Source organism: Plectrocnemia conspersa, unplaced genomic scaffold (genome assembly GCF_051122295.1).
Source record: "Plectrocnemia conspersa isolate PC_06_02 unplaced genomic scaffold, ASM5112229v1 ptg000004l, whole genome shotgun sequence".
NCBI classification, from domain to species: domain Eukaryota; kingdom Metazoa; phylum Arthropoda; class Insecta; order Trichoptera; family Polycentropodidae; genus Plectrocnemia; species Plectrocnemia conspersa.
Genome location: NW_028277168.1, coordinates 14,668,546 through 14,694,745, shown reverse-complemented (window position 1 = coordinate 14,694,745; position 26,200 = coordinate 14,668,546). Strand labels below are relative to the sequence as shown.

Here is a 26,200-nt window from a genome sequence, read left to right as displayed (position 1 = left end):
GTTTATATTTTTAAAGATTACAATATTGATTTTTTTCTTACAAAAAATGCACTGACTATATAATAAAAATTCTAGCTCAACTTATGATTTTGAACGACTCGACGATGACGACGAATGGATACTTTAGAATCAATAGTAAAAAAGAAAAAACCTAAATAAGAATTGATTAAATAAATTTTGTAATAAAACTATTTTTTATTTTGCAAAATATAACGTAACCAATTAAAGATATTAAACTATGCACATTTTAATTATTTAAAATTTTTTTTCCCTAACGTAAACCTTCATTTGTGATCTTTTATACCTATGCAGAATTTAACACGAATTATTTAGATCAGGAAATATTGTCGGGATGCAGAATATTTAATATAAATCGTAATATTTGTAAAACATTAATTTTTAACTAACCGTTTTCTATTAGCAGGGCGACGATATATTGTAGTGAGTGCAACTTAACATGATCTGTTTACCTGAAAATAAACGAAAAATAAGTTTAGCTCAAATATGAAATAGTAGTAACTTAAAAATACATTACATATATAAGTAATATTAAACAAAATTTGGCAATCATGTCTGTAAACTCAGATTAAAATAAAATAATCCTATTCGATTTTAAATAAAAATATCTATCGTACGATTTACATCGAAAAAACATTACCCGAGCTTAAATAATGTAATCACCTTATATAAACTAATAAATTACGCTTAATGGGAATTTTCACGAGCATTCCAGTGTTCGATTTTAAATTATCACATTAGATATGCACATAGTAACCAACAAACACGATCTTTCCGCGGGTTGTAAAAATAAACGACGCATTAATATTTTGTAGTCGACTATGGAACAGTATTCAAATGTCGCTTATAAAAATCACTCAATTGCCTAATAACACTAATCTTTACATTTTTATCGATTGAACATGGGTTATTATAACGTTTAAAATCGTCGGATTTTGACTTAAATAGCGTCGATACGTCTAATATCAATATATTCAATTAAATTAACCAAACGGGCGACTCCGGCGGATATATTAAACTCATCAACAGTATTACGTTGAACCGCCGACGTTTTCGCATACTTCGAACATGATTTATGAAGGCTCAACACATTACGTGTAAAGAATGTTAAATTATTTACGTGGAACCATTATTCACCTTCGAGCTGTGCCCCATATACACAGAAGATATTGACGTAATTAAAACGTGCGCCACACATGGATTTAACAGCTAATTAAACAATGACTTTTTATGGATTCGATCCATTAATTGTATGGCTTTGGATAGGGATTTTAACTAGCTCGTTTGAGTTTATCGTCTACGGCGGAGACGCCGCTGCGAGACGAGTGGTTTTGAACCAGTTTTTTAGTAATACGAATTCATCAATTTATATGGAGCGTTATTTTTTTTTCTTCATGTTATTTATAATATCTGTCGATTTATTGCTTACGCGATATCTGCTGACGTTTCGACGCCGATGTATGTATCGATCTGATCTAAATGTTTTTTTTTTATATTTAATATATAATTTGCCTTAATGATATTGGTTGCACGATGTGTATCTGTAAAGTTGAGCATCAGTGTTTTAAATCTATATTTTTTATGTATATAGCAACGGGAGTTTTGTGTATTTAGAAAGTGACGTAGTGCAATTTGGTTGTCGGATTATCGCACGTCAGGATTAGCTCTTGAGAAAAGCTATTAAAGAAAAGTCAGAAAGGAAAAATCTTGGGTCAGCATAAAAGCACGAGAGATAGGGTTAAGGGACGAGATCGATGTAAGTGCGGGTTAAAGGTGATAACGGTTCAAATTTTCATTCTTATCTAGAACTTCTTAAGATTAAAAAAATATGAAATCTAAATCAATAAAAAACGTTTATCTATATATTTTGATAAGTATTTATAGATAAATAGATATATAAAATAAATGCATATCTGTATATGTTTACAATCTATATAACTATCAAATTAAAACTTTGCCTTAAAACTACATAGGACTCAACTCAAAATTAAAAGAGTCTTACATCTTGTTGCTTATTTTATTATCTCTCCTGATATGTATTTTTTTTTATATTTAAAGCCATTCATTAAAAACTGTATATATTTACAATCTAGGACTTGAAAAATATATTCACCCTATTTCTGCCTTAAATAATTTTTACTGCGCAATGTTAACACTGTACAGGTAGTTACACGGTTAAGCTTTACCATATTATTTTAAGATTTGATAAAAAAATATTTGAAAAAAATTTTAGTGTTAAAGGATTGTAATAATATTTGAAATGATTATTAAGTTGTGCCATATACTAATAGTGCTTGGTACAAATGCTGTGCCATGGGCTGTGAACTATGGTTAAGGGCGTGGTATACATGTGCTATCGGCCTGTATAATGTTAAGACACTATTATATTATATAGGTATTGCAAAACAATATACATAATTGATTGTATAGTTAATGATAAGTACGTAAAGTAAAAACATAAAACAAGTGTTAAAATAAAAATATATGACTTCTTTGTTGAGTGTAAATCTTTTACACGTTGTAAAAAGGTGTATATTTTAAAAACAATGGCATATAAAAGTCAACAAGATTTTTTAATCTGACATTTTTATAAGCTATATTCAATCGACGTACTTTATTAAATTGACTAAGAGCTTCTAACCCTACTTTCTCTCAGGTGTGAGAAAGGATGGAACCGAGATCGGAATCTAAGCGCAAGATTGACGATGTAATAATAGGTTAACTTCCATCGATGATTAGAGGAGTACGCACTAATTGATTTTAAAAGGCATTTTTTAGAACTCAAATTATATATTTACGCGTAATTAATACAGCGAGTGCCCTAATGGCACTCGCAATCACAACAGCATTGTATAGAAAAAATGAGAGCTCTAACAGTATTTCTTTCACGTTTTTTGAAATAATAAATTACAGTTGAGAGCAGTCGTCAAAACATTTCAAGGAGACATTCGCTGCGTGCCGTTAAATGAATAATTTTCTCGAAAAACGCACAAGGAGCCCTTTTCTCTTGGTTAGTTTTTAAATTTAATTATATTATGCCAAAAAAAACCAGACCGATCAGTTGCGAGGCGTACGTACCTTCGCAACGTATTTTTTATATTATATTGTAAATAATTACAACGTTTCAAGGAGGATGATGGACCGGTTTTTTAAAGATCACGTATCTTTTGCCCATATCGGCTGAATATAATCCCTATAGTGATTTTTTTCATCTGATCCTTGTTATGGTTTTGTTCGACCTCAATTTTGACGCACAAACACTAATGTATTATGTGTGAGTGCGTTAAAATTAATGTTAACTGATTAAGTGCTTTAAATATATTTATGGGTTTAAAATCGGCGGTCGGTTATTACAATTAGTTATTTGAAGATATATTATTAAAATAAATTATATTAAAAACTACCAACCACTATCACAAAATTGTAAGGCGCAGGTTTTTATTTATAAATACTATTTTTTTGTGTTACTTTACCCATAATGATTAGATTCGACTTATACGTAAATTAGCAAACTTAATAAAGTAGTTTTTATTTATAATAATTTTCGTATTGCCCATTTTAACTTAAAAAATATAAATTGCTATTTAAAATTGATTACGGTACATATTTACATAATTTTTTAAGTTTAAGGTTCTTTACTTAACAAATAAAATAAAAAGTAATTTTTAGTATGAAATTGTTGTTATAGTCGTCGATTATATTTAGAGGCAAAATTAACAGTTTTGTAAACCAGGCGTGAAAATGACATCTAATACAAAAAAATCTACATGCTATAAAAAAAATTAATAACACGTTTGAAATCAACGAATAATTTTACATATAAAAAATGTTATTGTTTCTTTGTGAAAAAATTATAAATAAGTTAATTCCAGGTGTATCAAAGTTAGTCATTAAAAGATTTTTTAGCTGTAATAATAATCTTATTTTTGTAGCAAAAACTCTCGCAAAAATAAAATGTGATTTTAACAAATAAAATTTGTTAAAAATTAGAATTTTACTAACATGAAAAAAAATGAAAATAGGTATAAATTAAATACAAAATTAATTAATTTCACAATTAAATTGAATGATTTTTGTGGTAAAATATGTTGTTCTATACAATGTAATTTTGTAGAAAAAAATTATAACAAAAAATAAATATGTATGCCAGCAAGAAGTAAACTTTATATTTTATTAAGGTATAAAATATGTATGTAGAAAAAATTTTTTTTTTTTATTTGTTGGTTGTTTTTTATAATATTGATAGTAATAAAACTTTAATATTAAAAAAATACTTGGTCATAAAAATTAAATTTAAAATAAGTATTCATTTTAAAGCAAAAATAATATAAACCATAAATTTGCTACAAAATTATTGAATGATAAGCAAGGAAATTAAAAATTAGGACATTTTAAGGGCAAAACTACTGACAAAATTCGTATAAATTATTGAAAAAATTGTATGCGTTTTTACATATACATTTTTTTTGTGGCAAACCATCCTGTTATAAAGTGTAATTATGTAAAAACAAATTTTGAAAAATTATATTTAGATTTTAGCAAAAAGTTTTATAAATTAAATCGACAAAAATGTTAATTTACGTATAAATTAAATAATTTTTTCTGAGAAAATTATTATTATACATTGTAATCTTTTTAACCAAAAAATACTGAAAAATAAAGAATTATACCGAAAATTTAACATATATTTTACGTATCAGACTAACACAGCTTTTTGGTAACCACATTCAATATCGACGAACGATCGCCATTTGTGTGAAAATAACTGTAACGTCAATCACTCGCCAATTTCCTTAAATTCGGAAGGTATAATAATAATTTACTTCCCTGCAAAAAATCAGCTTTGTAAATTCTCTGCTATTATATTTTTCCTTTTCGGCATTATATATTAAAATACAAAAGAATGCGAGGTCCGAAGTACTTTATATACAATTATTTTATATTATTTATGTTAATGGCTAAACTCGCGCATGCCGTACGTTATTTCGTTACTATTTAATATTTCAACACGTGCGTTTTTTTTGTATATATGCGAACACGTTTAATATGAAAACAATCATTAATGGAAATATTTATAAATTTCAAACGATCACTAATGACAGTGTTAATACGCCATAAAATTTTGATTCCAATCCGAGCGCGTAATACGAAATTGAATTAATTCCGTAATACGACCCATAAATTGTTGATAATTTCAAATAAGGTCCAAAAACGGCGCTTATGGCTTTTACAAATTTTATCGATACGATGTATTATATGTTTTTCCAATCAGCTACGAGTAGAGAAAAAAATATAATTATGTCGCCGTAGGCGTCGTTAGCGTTGATTTTAACACACTCGTATATAATGCGGCAGTATTTGAATTGGCAATTTTACCCGCTTAAGCTCGGCGTAATTGACAATATTATATAATATGGCGCATAACTTGAAAAAAATCTTTAAAAATTAAGCAATAATTTTGAATTTAATTTAATTTAAGACCTTACCACCATCACAGGTTTCCACAACGAGTGAATATGACTTTTTTACAAACCATAATAAAAAACTCTCCTGTTAAAATATCTAAGAAATTTTCTTTGAATTCTCTTTAACAAGGAGTACTTCGCTTCACTCTGATTCTAGAAAATGAAGCCATATTCGAGGACGCCAGGAACTAGCGTATCGTACAGAACGCGAATCGGCATTAAATTATTTCAAGTGACACGCGCACCGCAGATTTGGTTTCTAGGTTCTTTAAATCTCAACGATTATAACAAAATAATATTTAATATGTACATATAATCATCTCTCGGGCTACTCTTAAGTGCACCATCGCTAAATTTATTTATGATTTTGTATTCTATATTAAAATTTATTTATGTCGCCCAATATATGCGCATACATTATGAAGAGCGCACAAAATGCGACAAAGGGTCGCATTCTGTTAATACATCACATGATAATATTTATATAATCGCACAAAGGCAAAAATCAATATACCATAACAATACATTTAAGTCAAAATATAATACACATATATTTTTATAACAGCCCACATGTGGGCGTCGCACCATCTGTATTCTTTTCGCGAAATTCCGGTCCGATCATTATTACCGTTAAGCTTTTATTCATACCCCACTGTATGTAATAATTGCGCTATTCTTTGCATTATCTTCAAATGTACTATATATATAGTTTTATTATTAGTAATATCAAAACGTTAATCGGAACGACCGTGTGTTATTATAGCGGTAACAATGAAGGTCCCATGCGCGTATGGTACACAATGAAAACAGATTTTTAACCGTGCGTGATGTGTGTTCTTTTTTATATACATATATACTCTTCTACTTTTTTTAAGTAGGACGGAAGATACGACAGGTGGCAAATTCTCGCAGGTATACGTATTATCTCTTTCTCAGTGGAAGACAATGGACAGAACGGCGGTGGCTGGACCAAAAATGTGAAAATAACATCTCTCAAAGTACTAGAGAGAGAGTAGGTGGACGCGCTTGTTCATCAATTATGTTATTATTATTTATATTTTTATTATTGTTACTCTCTTTCTTCTTAACGATAACAACGGGCTTTTAAATATTTATACGGGCAGCGTACCGAAAAATACGTTATACTTGTAATAATTCGAATAATATTCTAGCAAATTTGTAATAATATCGTAGATAAACATTGATTTTGTATCGTGCTTCCTAGCAGAGGATGCATAATTCATTAATAAATATTATATAATACAAAAAAGTCAATTTTTTTATACAAAAATAGGAAAAGAAATTAAGAAAAATACTAATATTTACCACAAACTATGTATATATAATAAAAAATAATATTAAAAACAATTTCTTTTATATTATAATTTTTTTTGTAGTTCATAGTTTCTTATATTTTTGTGATTTAATAAGATAATGAATATATAATTGGTAATGGTTATAAATAATAATAAGATATATTTTTTATGTATTAAAAATATATTTTGGTAGTGTGAAATTATTTAATTGTAAGAAACTGTTGAAATATTTAAATACGTAATAATCTTTGGTAAATGAAAATATCTTATATTCAATTATATTATTACTAGACAAGTTTTTCTAATGCGCTATGATGTCTATTATATAAATTATAAATATTCAATTAAATAAAAACAAAAATAGTTATGGTGCACACCTGTGAAAACATTCCTGTCTAGTAAGCTCGTTGACAAAGCTGGATGGCTTGTGCAGGAGGAACGTACTCAAGCGCGTACGTTCTTGCCGCAACAGGCAAGAATAAGGGATGTAATAGCGACGCTCTAGGGCACTCGAAAGCGCTTAAAAGTAACCAAGAATAGACGAGTAGTCTAAACTTAAATATAAATTGCACTAATGCTTACACTTTCTTAGAAAATATTTTTTTTATTATGATATTTTTAGTTTTTCTATAGCAAAAACAGTTCATGAGTTATTAGCGTATATCATATTTGTACTAAATACATTTATAATTATGGCAATAAAATATTTTAAAAGTAAATAATACTCCTAATTGTTATAGTACCAAAATAATTAGATAGAGCAGCGATTCGTGAGGCACGAAAATTTAATTATGTTGAAAATATAAGTTTAATTAATAATTCGAGTGAAATACATTTTAATATTGTACACTTTATTTATAGTGAGCATTTTATTAAAATTAAAATGTAAAATTCGAATATAAAAATAATGAAATCTATTGATAGAACTTACGTATTCAGGGACTAAAAACCAAAGGCTATTTTTAAACTTCAAACTTTTTAGGACTTTTATATAAAAATATTTTTTTAAAAATAAATATGTAGATTAATATTATAAAAAAATCTATTACGTGTCATCTGGTTAGTTTATTCATTACGATATTAAAAAAACTTTATATCCGATGATCGATTGGAATTATATAATACATATATAATAAACTTTAATTCTGATCTCCTAGACACGATAGGAATTGAAAAATATTCTAAATAGGATTTGAACCCAGGTCAAACACCGACTTATACTACAGGTCTTTCGTACTGACTAAAAATGGAAATAAAACACATATTACAGATTTAAAAGCAGCACGTAATTTTACACACAAAGAAGGTATTATATTGTGTAATAAATATTGTAATCACTATTCTGATCAATGACTTTAGATTTGGATTCTAAGATCTTTAAATGACACACATTATAACAAATAATATGTACAGAAAAATATTTTCTTAAGAAAAGTTAAATATTTTGCAAATTCTTGCATTTACACTGTAAAATTAAATTAAATTTATTTCTTATAAAAAAATATTATTTTTTATTGTGACTAATTGCCATAAAGTGTTTTTATATGTGTTCAAAGATTAAGGCATTTATATTTTATGTAAAGTATGTATGTTAAAAGTATAATTACACACAATTTTCAAACGTTTTTTTAAAAAATTCACTATTAAAATCTTAAATTTATTTTCCTTGTAACTTACATTATTTTTATAAATCTCTACAATGGAAAAAATAAATTTAATTTATAAACATAATAATTATGTATATATATTTTCAACATATTATACTATTTCAACAAACAACTAAATAAATGGAAAGAATATATTTTTTTTTTATTATTTAGAAACCAGATTCTAAATGCCAGACAATCGAAAGTCGACTTTATTCCACCAATCGTATCCTTTTAGAATCACTATTTAAACCGTTCTTCGGAGTCTAGTCGAGAGAGAAAAGACGATGGCGAAAATCGTCTCAGACAAATTGTGAAACCTATTCGGTGTCAGTTTAAACGCTTCGCAAAATACGATTAAGCAAACATAAAAAACGACGGATTTCAAATGATTCATAAAAGAAGATGTATTTTTTATATGTAAATTCGGCAGATGGATTGCGGGTATTTAAATGATATTGGAAGAGGCTTTAAATAAACGAGATAAAAAGTTTTAAAAATGCTGACGAAGGTTGGGTTTTGATCGCTCGGTTGCTATCGATTTATTTTAGCTGATTTCTGAGAAGGGTGGTTGCGGTTATTGAGGTATAAAGTTACTGTTTGTTAGAATAAAAAAACACATTATATATAAACACCTTGAAACTGGTCAAAGAGTTAAGGTAGCTATAAAAATAACACGAGATATAATCAATCTTTGATTAATGTGTTGTGGTTTCAGTGTATTATATTCTTTTGGAGCCAAGGACGATTCAATTTCTTGTAATGTAAGGCAAATTTTCAGTAATAACCTCAAATTAAATATGATATATAATATATAATAGAACAGTACAAAACCCAACGTTACCTAATGGTTAATCATAATTATTTTGCCTATTATAATATTAAATTATCATATAGGTTATAAAAATTAAAATAAAATTAATAAATTATTACTGTAATATTTTTTTTTATAAAAATTTAAATTTCGTATTAGATGACAGTTTTAATACAAAAATAAATACTTCACCAAAGAAAACAGTTTGACATGAAATACTGCATCCTTTACAAGGGATTTCGTTTTTAATTTGCATACAAGATCGGCAAAAATATACCTGTTGAATAAAGAGCGTATCTCCTAAACTAAAAATTATACGATAACGATAAACGAAACTGATTGAAATACCTTAAAAATATATTTATTTAAATTTAAAAAAATCGCAAATCTGTTTGATCAATTCTAAATTTAATATAGTAAGCTTAATTTTTTTTCTATTGCTACTAGACGAAGTTATTCGATAACACTTATTTGGAGCTAACATCACAATTAGTCAATAGCAAATTAATATTATCCATTACTTATGTAATATATTTTAGTACGTATTCAAATATAAATAATGTACTATTTCAGAACACAGATAATTAACGAGCTGACAGTAATACGTGGGTGTCGTTTGTTTATTTGTTCAAAGACTAACAAACGTACTATTTAAATGCACTCTCTGTGTAACTATGTATAACATTTTAGGCATTATAATTAGACTCTCCACCCAAAAGCAACACCTCCGCTCCACACAAAACTTACATAGTTAAACTTTTGATCTAATTTTAGATATAAACATATCACAATAAATAATTATTATATGTTTTTTAATCATTTCTCACGACCCACCCTTATTGAATTGGGTGTGAAACAGATTTTTTTATGACCAATGATAGCATATGTATTCTTTTTTTATTCTTTGACTCGTGATTAGAATCCAAAATATCCATTACATGGGCGTCGCACATGGTCCAAAACAAATTGAAAATACCCAGTGATTTATCTGGCAAACACCATGTGTTAAACAAGCACAGCATCACGGTTCAATACGGCGATTACACCTATCCGTTTCGGATATCTATTGAATTATTCGGTAGATGTGTAAACGCACGCCTCTAATATTGTTGTTATAATTGGACGAGATAGGTTTTACCAAAACTGTCTCGGGGTAGGTGTGTATTATATGGTATATAACGGAATATCAAACAAACGTTTTCGTCGCTAATTGCGACCGAAACAATTTTAATTGCACCTGTACAAATATTTTTGTATGCTGAAGACCATAACTGCATATTAAGAAATAATAAAGGATATTGAATGTATATTTCAATATTTTTTTATCTTATGTTATAGTTAAATTTAACTGTGAAATTGGAGATGATCCACAAAACATTTTATTTTGAAATTGACATATAATATACATTTATTTATATTTTCAACATTGTAACCAAATATATCAAAGCATTTAATGAGCATAATATTTAAGTGATTAATTTTTTTATTATTTTTTTAATGGGTAATTTCTGAAACATTTAATTATAATTAGTTTATAATTTAAAAAATAAAATAAATTTTTGTAACATCGTGTATTTTTATATTCAATAGCAGATGCTCTACGAAACTCGATATTCTGATACGGAATCGACGTTGGGCGTACAATATGGCATTAACACATTTTCTATTATTTATCGCCACAAAATTGAATATATAAATCAGAATTATATATAATAATTATTGAAAATTATACAGATATAATAAAAAGTAGAAGCAATCAAATAAAAACCGGAAAATACGACGCTTTTTTGTGGTTTCATGCGTCACTTTTCGGTCGATTGCTTCGTTGTACATTCGTATCATTAACTTTTTGCTACTGCGTTTTAAATACACAACCATAAATTCAATATATATAGCTTTCGAATAAATTGAATAATATTAGTTACTAAGGTAAATATAAATCATTAGCAATTGAATGTGTATTATCGGCAATTATATACGATACAGGAAATAAGGTTTTTAAACTAGTTTTAGACAGGTTAAGTGTCATATCGAATTATATCCATTTCAAATTAGATATTGTCTTAAAATTATTATATTTACCTTAATTCTACTAAGCATATTTATAAATTATCTATGTATATATTATATTTGTTACTTTTATATTGTTTATTTAACGATTCAAAATAGCTTAGTATATTTTCAAGGTTTGTGTTTTTCTCTATTTTTTAAGTAAAGTGGTGACCATATCGAATTTATCGCTTGATTTATGATTTATTTATTTCATGTGCTCAGCATTTGGAAGCGTATAGAATTACAAATTCACATAAACGACAAATAAAAATATTTGTCTGGTTGTTTAACATAATTTCAATAACTGAGCAGATGTTTTTGAAACTCATGCATATATATGTATGTATATATAAGCATAATCGACTCGTTTTTCATATCGCCCTTAAGTATTAAATACTTTTTGATGGGTTTGTCAATGATTATTTGTTGTACTACATAAGTCCTTGACTACAGGACAAATTGAACATGTTCAATACAAACAGCTTTAAGAATTCATTAAGTATCTGTAAATATAAACTAATTTTAGAAAACTTCGTCGATTCGGGTTACATATAATAAAAATCGATCGTGCGCGTAAAATATTTAATATTACATAATAAATTATATGAAAAATGTAAATATAGCATTACAATGATGATATTCGTTTTTTTACGACTATCCAATAAAAGCAGCAGATGTATCTTTTAAATTTATCAACACACACAAAAAATATATTTTATGGGCGCTCATAAAATGGCGATAACTGGCGTTTAAGCATAATGCGAAAATTTCGCGGTTAAACTTAAACGGATCGTTTGACGCGAGTAAGGCCACTTAAATTATAAATCTCATTTTCCGAGCCTAGTTATAAAAAACCGTAATAAATAATATTTTATTTGATCAAAAAATTGCTTTTAATATTTGCAGTCCTGCAATATTTTTACAGTTACATTAACGTTTTTTGTAGATATGGACGATTTATGTTTTAAAAATATACTCTAAAAAATTAATAAAATACTTTTTTTGATCTATATAATGTTTTAATTTAATTTAGATAATGTCAAAGACAAGAAAAAAAGTATGCTAACAAATTTGTAATCAACGTAATATTTGTTAAAAAAACGTGAAAATAGGTTGAGCAATTTACATTTCACTTAACGGGGTTAGGGTAAAAAGTTTTTGATTACAGGATTACGGAAAAGATTTTTCTGCAATCAATTATAAAATATTTTATAAAAAATATAAATAAATGTTTTCTCTTCGTTTTAAATTTAAATTCACGGTTTAGAGTAGTGGTTTCTGTTTCTTTTTAAATAATTTTCACAACAAATGTTGATGCGATTTACATGATAAGGGGTAAATTGAAAATACGGCGCTGAGAAACGTGAACATGTACTACCGACAATGGGAAGTTTCAAAGAACGTAAACCCCGTACATATATTATTTCCCACAAAGGCTCCGTTATTTATGGCCGGGCCCTATTTGTCAAATTTTTCGCTTTGTTACGCGATTTCTTATTAAAGTTGTCCAATAATACATTTTTACATATACAATACATACGCGAACATTTTTCTTGACATTGTGTAACCGTATTTGTCACGGTTAACTTGACAATAACAAATGATTAAACATATTTTTTTCGCGAATTATTATTGGGTACGAGAATAAAAAAAAAACGATAAGCTGACCCGCTTCGAATTTTTGTATATATTTTTTTCGTTGTTGTTACACCGTCGTGACTTTGTTCATTTATCATAAAACATTGAAAAATCTCTCGTTCGCTCCGTGAATATAGCAAGAGTTTATATTTCACATAACAGGCCGTGTCTAAACACTCTACTTTGCAAGGTGATGAATATTTGATATTTTCAACATTACATCGTTGGAGATTCTGCGTCCTCAACCCGGCTTTGGTGTATACGATATAAATAATATAAAACAAGCCTCGGCATCTACCCGGAGAACAATTTCATTTTCTATTTTTTTTAAAACCCACGTAAACGTAATCTTGGCAAGTAACGTAATCCGCCTAATCGAATTGTAAACGTGTACACAAAGCTTTTTTATTGTAAACTGATTTATTACTTATATAAATTAAATACAATTTATTTCGCTCAATATTGCCATTACGTACACATTGTATTTAAACGTTTCCAATGGCCGAACACTGCATACAGAAACGATATATTTATTTTCGGGGGATATTTGAAAAGTGAAAATACAAAGCTAAATAGAAGCGATTTTTTACAGGTTTTCCAACAAAACCGACTCTGCTTGAGTATGAAAAAATACCACTACTCAGTTGCGGCAATAATGTTCTCAGAGTGTGTGCTTAAAATGGCCACGGAAATTTATAATTTTACCAACTACTGCAGATATTTATTATCAATGTGAAATATAAGATAATGAAAAAATAGTGTTGTGAATTTAAAGCAGGAATAAGCGACATTATAAATGAAATAATAAAAGATTTTTTATATGCGTTTATTGACAAATAAAGTCTAGAAATGGAAACTAGAAAATAGTTCTAGGTTGATTGGCAAAAATAAAAAAAGCGAAGCTTCTATGTTCTGTTTAAGATACTTGTTTTACAGTTTAACAAAAGCACTGATATTTGTAGTGAGATTCTAATTCAATATATTAATAGATATTTATAAATTACAATTTATTGAAACGATATTTTTAAGTTATGCTAATATTACATACAGCAAAAAATACTGAAATAAATTTATTCAGATATATATATTTCAGGACTGTGTATATATCTAAAGATCTAGTAAATTAAAGCAAACTTTTTGACCTTAATTATAATATTATTTACGTTTTTTTTATTGTGTTTACGTTTTGTTAAGCTTAATCAATTAATAAAGAACTAGAGCCCTAGATTTTAAATGAGTGACATTTAATTTAATTTACATTTGTATTAGAGGAGGTAAGACGCAGAGACTATATTTTATTGGGGTCGTGAAGAGTAAATAGGCATATAGCTTAATACACATGGCAATTAAATACTATGCATTAAAATTTGCACAGGGTAGTGTTTTTTGTGTGCTAAAATTACTCTAATGACTTAATCGGTTGGAAGAATTATACAAATCAGATATACAATCTGAGTATAATTATGGTTTGAAAAATCGAACGATACTAGTCGCTACTCCTTAATGCTACATGAAAAAACATATCCCACTAATGTTTGATTTTTTTAGACATATTATAATTATGGTAGAAGTAGAAGGTAATTGGTTTATTAAATTATTTCAAGAAAGATATTGTAAACTATATTTTTCTGTATAAGTTATTGATAAATAGATTTTTATTTATTGCTCTTTTTGAATCAGAAACCCCAAAATTTCTGAATTTTATTCAAAGAAATAAAGCTAATAGTATTAACACTATTAAAACAATCCAATAAATATTATATTTGACATAATTTGACAGATATCAGCAAAGTGAAATAAATATTTTTTTAGAGTAATTATAAATAACAAAAATATTTATGCATCAAATGGTTATGGGTCTTTCGCCCAAGAATGCATTTTTTGGTGGAGTATTTTATCCTTCATAAGGTTTTTTTTTAAATATTGTGTGTACTTCATTTGGAATATATATTTAATAAGAGATTCCGATTAAAATTTAAAGATAAGAACCGTCGCTGAGGAAGAAGAATATTGCGAAACTTGTAAAAAAGTAACCGGATTTCTTTTAGAGGATTGTTTAAAAAATATCACACTTTATTTATTTAAAAAAATGAATAAATGCCAAATATACACATTATAGTAGTCGTAATTTCAACCCTCATATAGGTATGTTAAAATATTAAGATCGGAATATAATAGTCTGTAAAATCTAGATTGGTAACTCAGAGGTCTTATGTTGGGGCTACGGCAGCAGCCTCAATTTTTTTACTAAAAAAAATGCGCTTTCATTGAAAACCGAATTCAACTGCAAAGTAACATCGATTAATAAAAATACGGCAAATTCACTAATATTATCTGGGATTTGCTGGAACACTTTTGAAAAAACTTTTTAAGTGCAAAGTGTTAAGATTATTACAATGGGCTAAACATATTTTTTGAATACAGAAGTATTTATTAAACGTTTTTTACAAATTATTTATAAAGATTTGCAATATGTAATATTGGTGTATTAAAACATATAAACTTTATTAAAATGATACAAAAGCTCACAAATAATTTCAAAATTTCAGATAAATATCTGAAAGAATATTAAAAGAAATAATCTATATTATATCTTTTACTTTAAAAAAAATTGTAATTAGCTTTTAGAATTATAGGACGTAAAAAATAAATCTGTGATATTTTTTCTAGTAGTTATTTGTAACTGATAATTTCACAATTTATGTTTCAATTTATTCTAAATTTAACATATGGGTTCAAAACACGCAATTTTACATGTGAATGTGATTATTTAATATTGAACGAATAAATTTATAGTGCTCATGATTGTACACAAATGTGCGTACACGCGTCTCACGTATAACATACAATATATAATTAAAATGTTTGTTTATCTTGTTACATGGTTAGATTCGTATTAACCAAAGTGTACGGCCTCCGAACCAAATTAATCTGTCTTGCCTTGAGGTCAATAGGATCTAGTAATTTTCGGTGGTCCATAATTTGGAGTAAATTATATTATATATAATGTAATTATATATAATTATATATAGGTACTATGCGCAACTGGCGTGCTCGTCTACTATGTTGCGATACCAATAAAACGAAAAATTCCATATAACATAGGGAAAGGTAATTTATTTGGTGTACATATAAAAACACTAATTGCGATTTCGCAACTTCCGTCGCGTTAATATAAACGCTGCAATAATTATCAGGAGGTATATATTACAGTGGCACCCTGACTAATTTCAGCAATTCTTTTTCAGCTAAATGGCGTTAGCTTTAAACGCTAATTCTGTTAATACGTATAAAATGTTTTTTATTTCGTGTAGACATAGTATCACATAAAAGCTTACCTATACACAGTTATTTAGAGATAATCCGCAGACTTTGTAAAATATAAAGCGAAATTGTGTATGATAATAAAGGTAATTTTATTTATTACTAAACTGGTTGTAAAATTTAATTTGTGATTAGAATCATTGTCATTCTAATTGTGATTTTTTTTTTTGAATATTATTTTTTTGACATTTTTCTTCAAAGATTTATTAATCAAATTTGATTTGAAATATAATATATATTGAAAGATAATCACAAATTAGTGATATAAAATAATTAATATGCACTGTTTGTCTTCATGAAATATTTTTATATTTTCGAATACAATATTTATTTCTATTAATATTTGTGAAAATCTTATCTAAATTTATTTACGATATAGCTGTATAAGTATCACATTTTAATATGCACGCTCCATTTCTTATTTAATACGGTTATAAGGGTTTCGTATGATTACATTTTTGTCGGAATCGGTGAAGCGAAACTTTTCTATAATATTAGCGAAAGTTGTAAAAAAACATTTCAGGCATGTATTGCAAAGAAGCAACAGTGTTGTTTTTTATAATGTAAAAAAATAAGGTTTAACTAACGCATATTAATATTTTTGCTTTTATTATAAAAAAAGCATATTTATGTAATTCTATTGCAACATTAAAATAAATATGTAGATGTGAGGAACGAATGTTGTTACATTTTTTACATAAAATTTAGTGTTTAAATTCTTTTTTATTTTGCGTATTTGCAAAGAAAAATAGAGCATATTCAACTTTCGCAGACAGGACTTTCTAATTATTTTGATGCAACCAAAACTTTAAAAGAAATTAAAAAAAAATAGCACTTAATAAAAGATATGACAATTTCTAACACTTAATTACCGGTTTTAAACTAAGCTAAAATAGGTTTTAACAAAATTCATACAAATATAAATTCATTAAAACAAACCAATTCGAATATTAAAACACTTGTCGTTCTCTTAGCAAAAACAAACGTGAAAATATCAGAACACAAGCTCGAATCAACTTTAATATAATTCATTGATATGGTTTTCTTAAGTTTGCCATTTATATTAGTTTAATTAAAAAAGTTTAACATAAACTTTTACTTTATAAAAACAACATTTTAAGTGAAAAGTTATCACTATAAATAATTATTATATTTCGAGCTTTCAATTTTAAACGATATAAGATTAAAAATAGATTATTTTAAATGGTTAAAAATAATTACTTTTAATGTTTTTTTTATATTTTAGGAAAAACTTAAAATTATTTATATGTTATCATAATCTTGAAAAAGTGACGACTATGTTTTTTAATTGCATTAAAGTAAATCTTTATACATATTTATAATACGAGTATTATATATTCATATGCAAGGTATAGTTGTGGTAATGATTAAATAATTTAAAATAAAGTAAAAATATAAAAACAAGACATTCAAATTTACTTTTCTAGTATTATAATATTCGTGCCTCACTCTTTATGTGTAATATCCTATAATAAAAAATGTGTTTTATATATAACATATTTATTTCCCATGGTTATCTAATGGGCCGGTTCCGAAATAAAAAATAGTCGAATTTCCGTGCGTAATAGAGTTAAGGAAAGTTGTAAAAAGAGTATAAAAGTTCAGTGATTATGGTAACAGAGCAAACGATACCATATCGTCGCCGGTCGTATAAAAATCGATACGGCATCACGACCCCCTTAAATTTTATTCGCAATCGGATATTCCTAGTGCGAGCCGGGGATTGTCACTTGTCATGAAAAATGTCAGCCTTGACATCGATCAAAATATATTATGTATATTTTACTATATACATAATAAAAAGTATATTTATTGCGGCTGATTTAACAGCAAAATTGATTCAATTTTCTCCCGTTGCGGAAACGTGGCGATTTATGGCCGCAATTAAAGAATAAAGCCAATGCACCAGGCATAAATCAAGCTTTTTAATCAAGATGAATAAGTCGCCCTTTTGTGTGTGTTTTACCCCGGGCCCATTTTGTTGCTCGTACAAAAATTATTATTAATATATGTATGTATATGCGTATGTGAAATAATAATTTAATTTCGTCGCCTCGGCGTTCATGTTGCGGCGAAATTAACGCAAGCACTTACATATTTCATGTTGTCGTAAAGAAAATTTTGAATATTTGCTAAGCGACGACCTAAATTTTAGCTATTAATTGGATATTAAACACTAAGTAACAAAAATAATGTATGTAATGTATATTCAATCGATACAAAGAGTTGTCACTCGCTACAATAAATTGTTTTATAAAAACTACCGCAATGAAATTGTAATTACGACCAGTCCTTTTTGCAAGGACATATCACTTAAGATAAGGAGTATATATTATTCAACATTGTATAAATATTTAAGCACATATAAGTACATATAGATATGAATTGAAGCGCAATATTAATGCTATTATTTTAGTAATCATACAACATTTAGTATAAGATACTTTTATGTATAAAATAAATGTATTATAAAGTTAAAAAATATTCATACAAAGATCATGCTTATTCATCTATTGCGTTAGCACCCATGTTTGACACTAAATGTGCTAATATGTTGTCATAACTATTAAATAAATAGCTTATTGACATGTTCATAAAGTTAAATTTTAAAATGAGATCATCATTGACAACGTATAGTCTTAGACTCATTTCTGCATTAAAAGCGTCACATCCTAATTCATGATGCAATTTTGCTTATTCAAATCGCCTCATCCATAAACATAAACAGTTTGTAAACGCCACTGAAGACAGTTTTCGGAGCACATATCATCAGCGACGCATTATCTAGATCAGTAGTGCGCAAACTACGGATTTCGGTCCCCTTGGGGGTAAAATTTTTTCAGGGTTGCAAATAATCAATAGTAAAAAAACATTGTATTATCAAATTTTATATTAAATTTGTGTTCCGGCAGCAGAGAAAAACATGAAACAGTCCCAAAAGTCGTCAGATGGAGTACCAAGTGACGCGACGCAGATCGCGTACTCTCTCAGTTTCTTAGCGACTATCGAACAATTAACACGTGATGAGGATGACGTGTAACGTGACAAAAAGATGATTTACGGCTTGCAATTCCCAATACAGATTTGAACATAAATTAAATCATGGGTTATTTGCCAGCGTACACCATTAGTTTTTTCAAAGTATATTATATTTAACAAATATTAATCTAATATTCTAGAAGCATAAGCGCAGGTTCAACAAATACTTGAATTACGTTGACGATTCAAAAACGTTTATCCATCGGTCACGAAAAAAATTCAAACAAAATGGAGGTTCTGAAATAAAAATAGTTTGGCCACCAATGATCTGGTCAGCGTTTTCGGAAGAAAGAAATGGCGTAGTGGTTGACCAACTAAGAAGGATATAGCTCCGTGTAGGTAACGATAAAGACTACTTTCTCGGTAAAGGTGAAGTATGCAATAGGGAAGGCCGGCAAAGGATCAGAACTGAGATTACTTTGCATCCTTTTAGGGTGAAAACGGTTGCCTCAAATCGATTATTGCGCAGTTTACTACAGAATTTATTTATTGTATAGTTTATTATATAACTATACAATATATATATATAGAAATACAAATACTACACATTCTTACTTTTTAAGTTCTGCAATGTAGAAAGGTAATAGTGGGAATTTACCATAAACTAAAGATAAAAGAACTCAGTTTTTGGATGCGTCATAACTACCATCGCTTGCGTTTCCAAGTATAGTTTCAAGTAACGTTTGGAAAAAGGGAAGTATGATAGTAGACATGGTGGCCTGTAAGAATTTGTAATGTTGGGACTGAATCAATAAAATTGAAAGATTAAAAAAAATATTATAAATTGAACTAAAATATGTACTATATAAGATACTATATACATAAAAATATTAAAAAAAAACATTTTTAATAACTAATTTTATACTGGGAGGGCTGCAGCCCCGCAGCCCATATGAAAGAATCGCATTAAAGCGTATGTATTTGATTTTTAATCCTGTTTTTTAATTATGTGATTACTGTTTATATGCAGTAAGCTGTTAAGTCTTGCATATAATGTTTTAAAATAAATATGAAAGTTATTATTTACACGCTCTTTCACATATTGTAGTTGTTTGGTGTATTTGTTTGAATTGCTCGATTTTTAGCCCTTTGAATAAAAATGTAGCACAATTTATTAAAACATTAATTGTACCTCAAAAAAATGTTAACAATGCCAATGGTTTGAATTACATTATTTTTTTTAAATTGGTTAAAAATAAAAAAGCTTATTTTCTTTTTTCCCCGCTGTATCATTTCTGCGTAGGAGATACGGCGTGGAAAAAGTAATAGTATTGTTTTTTTCGTACCCACGCTGTATACATCGTTTATGACTTTATGAGTAATTTGCCATCGCAACCAACCCCGCGGTAAAATTTTAAACTCGCACACACAAAACGAATAAAATAAAGGCAGTATAGAGTCACACACAACGAAAACATTCCGCCAAAAACTGAAAACTGGACCCGTAAAACAAGCATTAATTAAAACTTTCGACGTTAAAGTCGCACCTTTCCCGGCACTTTATCGAGTCTCAATATAACGGTTATTAAATTTAATAAACGTTTGCTTGTGTGTGTATGTTTGATTGTACCGCGTTGACCGTTGTTAACCTAACCCTCATTCGCAGCACTGAATCAAGCGTTTAGGGTTGGCAGAGTGACAGCACTTTGTATCGATTGATTGTACACACTGTAATTACTTTTAGCTGTGTGCTCGAAATTCATACATAGATACTCGTGTTGTTGTGATTTCGTAATACGATACACCCCCTTGAAACTTTAAATTAGGATATTGTATGTTTTGGTGAATCAGTTCTTGGTGTAAGTTACACGCCCTTGATACGTATGATACGTATTTTAGTTTAGACAAAAATAGGCATAATATAAATACAAAAAAAAACACACACAACAAAATAAAAAAACGATTAATTTTAGTTAAATACTAAAGTTTAAGAAACACTGGTTTACAACTTTGACTCTTGTGCATAATGTCTAATTAAAATTAAATTAGATTTAATCAATCGAGTTTCTTACATGTTGTTTAAATATAACCAGTTTCATAAAATTAAGTACGCAATAACGTAATGCAAAGTAACGCAAGTCAGGAGATACGGCACACGCGCGTCTGAAGTCCCGGGAGCGGTGCCTGCGGACCTAGCAGCCGTCGAGAAGTATGCCACATTCTATCAAGTATCGACGACTGAGGGACCTACCGGCGCAACCGAAGATATACTATCGAATCGATTACATACAACTTGTACACTTCAGTTTTTACCAAAAATTGTGTACAATATATGTATAAATATATATACATATAAACCAATTTATGGGTTGATATTTAAAAAAAAAATAATAGAAATTTAATGTATATATCACAAATACATTTAAATAACTTAATCTAGTAAAAATACAGTAACGGTTAATATGATAAATTCCCCTAATTGAAGTGTATTATCTCAGACGTAACTAACATTTAAGGTTAGTAGCCTTGTAATGCTGCCAATTAATTATCCACTTATTATCCACAAACTGGGTTATGGAACGCGATTAGTTGTAAAGGTATAAAAGACACATGTAACTGGTACATGTGTTAATTCCCAGAATACCAAGAATTTGTAAAAGCGGCTTTAATTAATATTTTTTCATGCTCAATTTCAAGTAGCAATATGTTTTGCCAGATTAACATACATGTGACTTTGTTGTCAGAGGTGCAAAAGCTAGTGCAGAACTAATATTATAAAACAAGGATTGCTATAAAAAAAATGTCGCTATAAAAAAAATGAAACTGTTTCTCATGAGTTGGACCAGTTCCTCATAGCTAATACCGAATTAGCCTTTCTGTCTTGTAAACTAGTTGAGGAGAGCTGGATTGTCCGAGTATCGGAGTAGTCAAAGAGTGATAAATATCATATTTTTAAATTAAATTATGGGTAAAAATCAAAGTAATCCTAAAATTAAGTTCACTTAAAATGTATTTAGAAATTATATACATATACATATTCTTATTAGATAATTTCATTTTTTGAGCCTGGTCTATATTGAGAGCAATTACTAGATTAATAATTTATTTTGACTTTAAGTTCATTAAATTTTCGGATTTCGACTGTTTATTGTAGTAATAGATAGATGCTTTACGTTTATGAGCAAATTTTTAAGAGTTAATAGGTAAATAATATTCTAATAAGATCCAAATTTGGTACTGCTCATTAAAAATGTTCAAGAACCCTAAAGATTTTATGAAGTATATTTGAGAATACACAATGTTGATTTTCATGAACTCATTAAATTCATTTTATTATATTGAATAAAACATATAAATACAAAGCTATTCAGATTCAATTTTTTTAAGCTTGTTAAAAAAAAGTTAGCTCTTGAATTTTTTTGATTTTTCACTGCTATCAATTGTGTGGACATATTTGGCAGTACTTGATAATTTAATATTAAAATATATCAAATTTACAAAATACAAAAAAAGTAATTTGAAATGCAGTAAGCAAGCAAATATATTTTCATCTAAATGCTAATATCAACTAGCTTAAGTTACAAAAAAAAAAGAATAGCTTATGTTAAAACGTTTGTCTGATAAAAATAATGCTTTATAGATCGACAGCATGTCAAAAGATGGAAAAGAAGCACTACATAATTTATTTATATATATATAAATTACATATATTTTATTTTTTTATGTTGCATTTGTTAAACTTTTTTTAATCCACGGTTTAAGTCAAAATATTAAAATGCTTATAAGATTACAATAGGAAAAAACGAATACTGCAATGTTATTTATTATACAGAGAAGTGTCAACAAATTGATGCAAAGCTGTTTTTTTTTAGTTTATATGATAAGAGTTGATTTTGATAGTTGGATACGCATTATTGAACCATACAAATATAATTTATGTTTGTATGTATGTTTTAATCTAAATATACATATGTATGTATAAATATTTGTGGAAATATTGACGTGTATGCGTGTAAAAGGGAGTCGACGGTAGAGTCACATTCCAAGCGTTCATACGAAGCGGCGCGCTGCACTCCGTGCGATTCGAGTGCACCTCCTGCAATGCGGCTGGAGCGCCTTGCGCACAAACACAAAAGCTCGCAGGTACAGGGTGAGAGGAAAGCTTCGCTGTGTTTAATCAGATAATGAATTAGCGCTTTAAAGACGGGCGAGCTTTATTGTTATATAAAAAGAGTAAACAGTTCTTTCCGTTTTAATTGCGAGCGCTTATAAATTAATCTTATTTTTAATATATAGGGACGAATAAAAGGTCACGTCTCGCAAAGTCATTATTCGACTCCACCCCTGAATAAACGCTCAGCATCCTTAACGTTCACCCTCATCCAGTCTTTTTATATATATGATGATGAAGATGAAGTAGCTACTCTCTCTCTCTCTCTTTCGAAGGGCACAAAAGCAGCCGTCTATAAAAGCAGAGCCGCCATTTTAAAAGGACATCGCTCTTCAATAATCATTAGCGTTTGACGTTAATTTAAAGAGATTAACTTTAATTGTAACTAGTTTGGGATGAAAAATTCATAACTATTGACAAAGACAGATTTTATATAATTTTATTTAAATACCAAACGACTAAATTTCAGTAAATCATCAAATAAGTTTCAAATCAGAAAGAAACATATCGTAAAAAACCAAAGTACGTATTCTAATTTTTATTTATAATAAATTATAAGTCATGCCTTTTGGTTAAAAATGTTAGCCAATATTCTAGATATCGAATAATATAATTTTAGTATAGATAATTTACTATTTTTTAAACACGTTATTTGTGTATTACTTGTGTGTAAAATTTATATAAAAATATAATTCCGAAAATAATCTTTTGCGTGACAGCACTGTTAAGATGAAATTAATATTCAAAATATTACGACCATAAATTTATTTGTAAATTATTTCTATAAGCTTCAAATGAGGATAATCTATTTTTTTTATTAAATTATTATGAAAATAATAATCATTTTTTACCAGTGGGAAGTCATTCAAAATGCCAAATTAAAAGGTCGCTGTCCTTGATAATAACCGCCTGAAGGTGGTTATAGGAACAGATCGTCTTTTGATATCATATGATTCTCTTTAGATAATCTAAATGTCATTTAGACAATTATAATATTAGATAGCTTTGAAGCTATAATAAACATAATTAAATATACCTTACATTTGAATACAAATATATTTGTTTTCACAAGGTTTAACTGTAACTCACTAGTTTTATTTTTTAAAGGAAGGTTTAAACATTGGAATGTTTCAATTTATGTACTAATTCATAATGTGGCAAAAATGTCAAAAACATCAAAAAGAACACTTATTCATTTTATGCTTATCCCGTATCAACACAACATTTGTTAATGTACGTAAATAAAAGGCAATTTTTTTTGGTGTAACTCTTTGTGAAGTCACCATACATTTTTGCAATCTGCAGATTCCCACGCAGAGTGTTTTCTCCCCTACTTGATTATTAATGCAGTACTTAGATTAATAGAGCAAAGATATTCGCAATTAGAGTAATTGAAAAAAACACAATTAGATTAATTTTGCCATTTAAATACTTATATGACTTATATAAAAACTTGCAGGATAATATTTTTAAATATCTGGCACGAACCCACCCTTTTTGTGCATCGCTGCATATTTAAAGATATACATAAAAATTTAATTTTTAACACAAAAAAGAAAAAAAATTATTGCCACTTTTCTTAAAAAATATTTTTTTGAGAAGAACCATTAGGTCTCATAGTGACTTTATTTGTTTCTAACTAACGCGCATATAGTTCCTAATGATCGGATATTTAAGTAATTATTTAGTTGAAAAAACAAATTTTGTCATTGTTTGTATAGTTAATCGATCCTTTTTTATATTATAATACAATCTTTTTTATTGCGTTGATCAGTAACAAAGGATAGCCATTCGCTTATTTTTTTCTCATAAAAGTAATTCCCTCCTAATATAAATTTACGATACTCATTATGTCTGCTCATAAAAACATTGCTATAATCAAAAATAAATTATTGATGAATTTCTGCAGCAGTTTAGTTTTTTCAAAATAAAAAAAGAGCACAGAACAATTTTAAATATTCGCTGCAAAGACAACGTTGCTGCAACTAAGGTCTATAAACTTTGCTACATAATAAAACAAATAGCTCTCATTATTGTAGCTCAGTAAATTACTTTCCGAATATCCCTCCTATATGTTTAAGTACAAATGTAGCAATTGAACACATACTTAAAATTTACTGTTTGCTTGCATTAGTTACGTATAGATAGTTATTTTGATCGGCAAAATTATTTTGATAATCCAATGATAGTTCCAAATTTTGTACAAAATAAAATAAGCCGAATGTTACCAGCGGATCAGAGGTAAAAAGGCATACGATTGAAATTGATGTTAAATTGCGGCACGGCACGCCACTGGCCGCTCGTCGTTGGCAAATTTAAAGTTCTTTGTCTTTTCCGGCGCGCCTTATTGGCGAGAGGGGGTGAAATCATACGCCGCCGTTCGAGGGTCGGAGGGTGGTTTCGTTGGTGATGGAAGTGAGAGAGATCAGCCACCCTTCGGAAAGTCGACATATTGGGCGAATGTCGCCCAAGGGGGAATATCGTCGAAATCGGGTGGCCGACATAAGTTGCCGCGATAAATAGCCTATACAAGGGGGTGATGTGCAGCAGTTGCAGTAGGCTCGAATAAAGCGGAAGGCACATTTTATTGCTGTGCGTGATTGGGTGTTTAGTGAAAAAAATAATATTATCGTATATAGAAAGCATGTGCATACGAACACAATAAAGCTAAAGGTTATTCATGTTATTCAACTAAAATTTTTGGTACTGTTTTAAGATATTTATAAAAGCTTGGGATACTTAAGAAGTTCGATACT

At 28.3% G+C, this 26,200-nt stretch overlaps 1 protein-coding gene across 4 annotated transcripts in view; it reads right to left on the bottom strand.

Moving 5' to 3' along the window:
* rst (irregular chiasm C-roughest) overlaps positions 1-26,200 on the bottom strand; it is a 173,581-nt gene that overhangs the window by 124,962 nt on the left and 22,419 nt on the right. The window contains exon 1 of one of the 4 annotated variants that reach the window (XM_088184366.1): positions 409-465. The exons of the other annotated variants lie outside the window; for them this stretch is intronic. The gene's annotated coding sequence lies outside the window, so the exon portion shown is untranslated. Of the gene's footprint in view, positions 1-408; positions 466-26,200 lie in introns of those variants that run through there. 4 annotated transcript variants of the gene reach the window in all.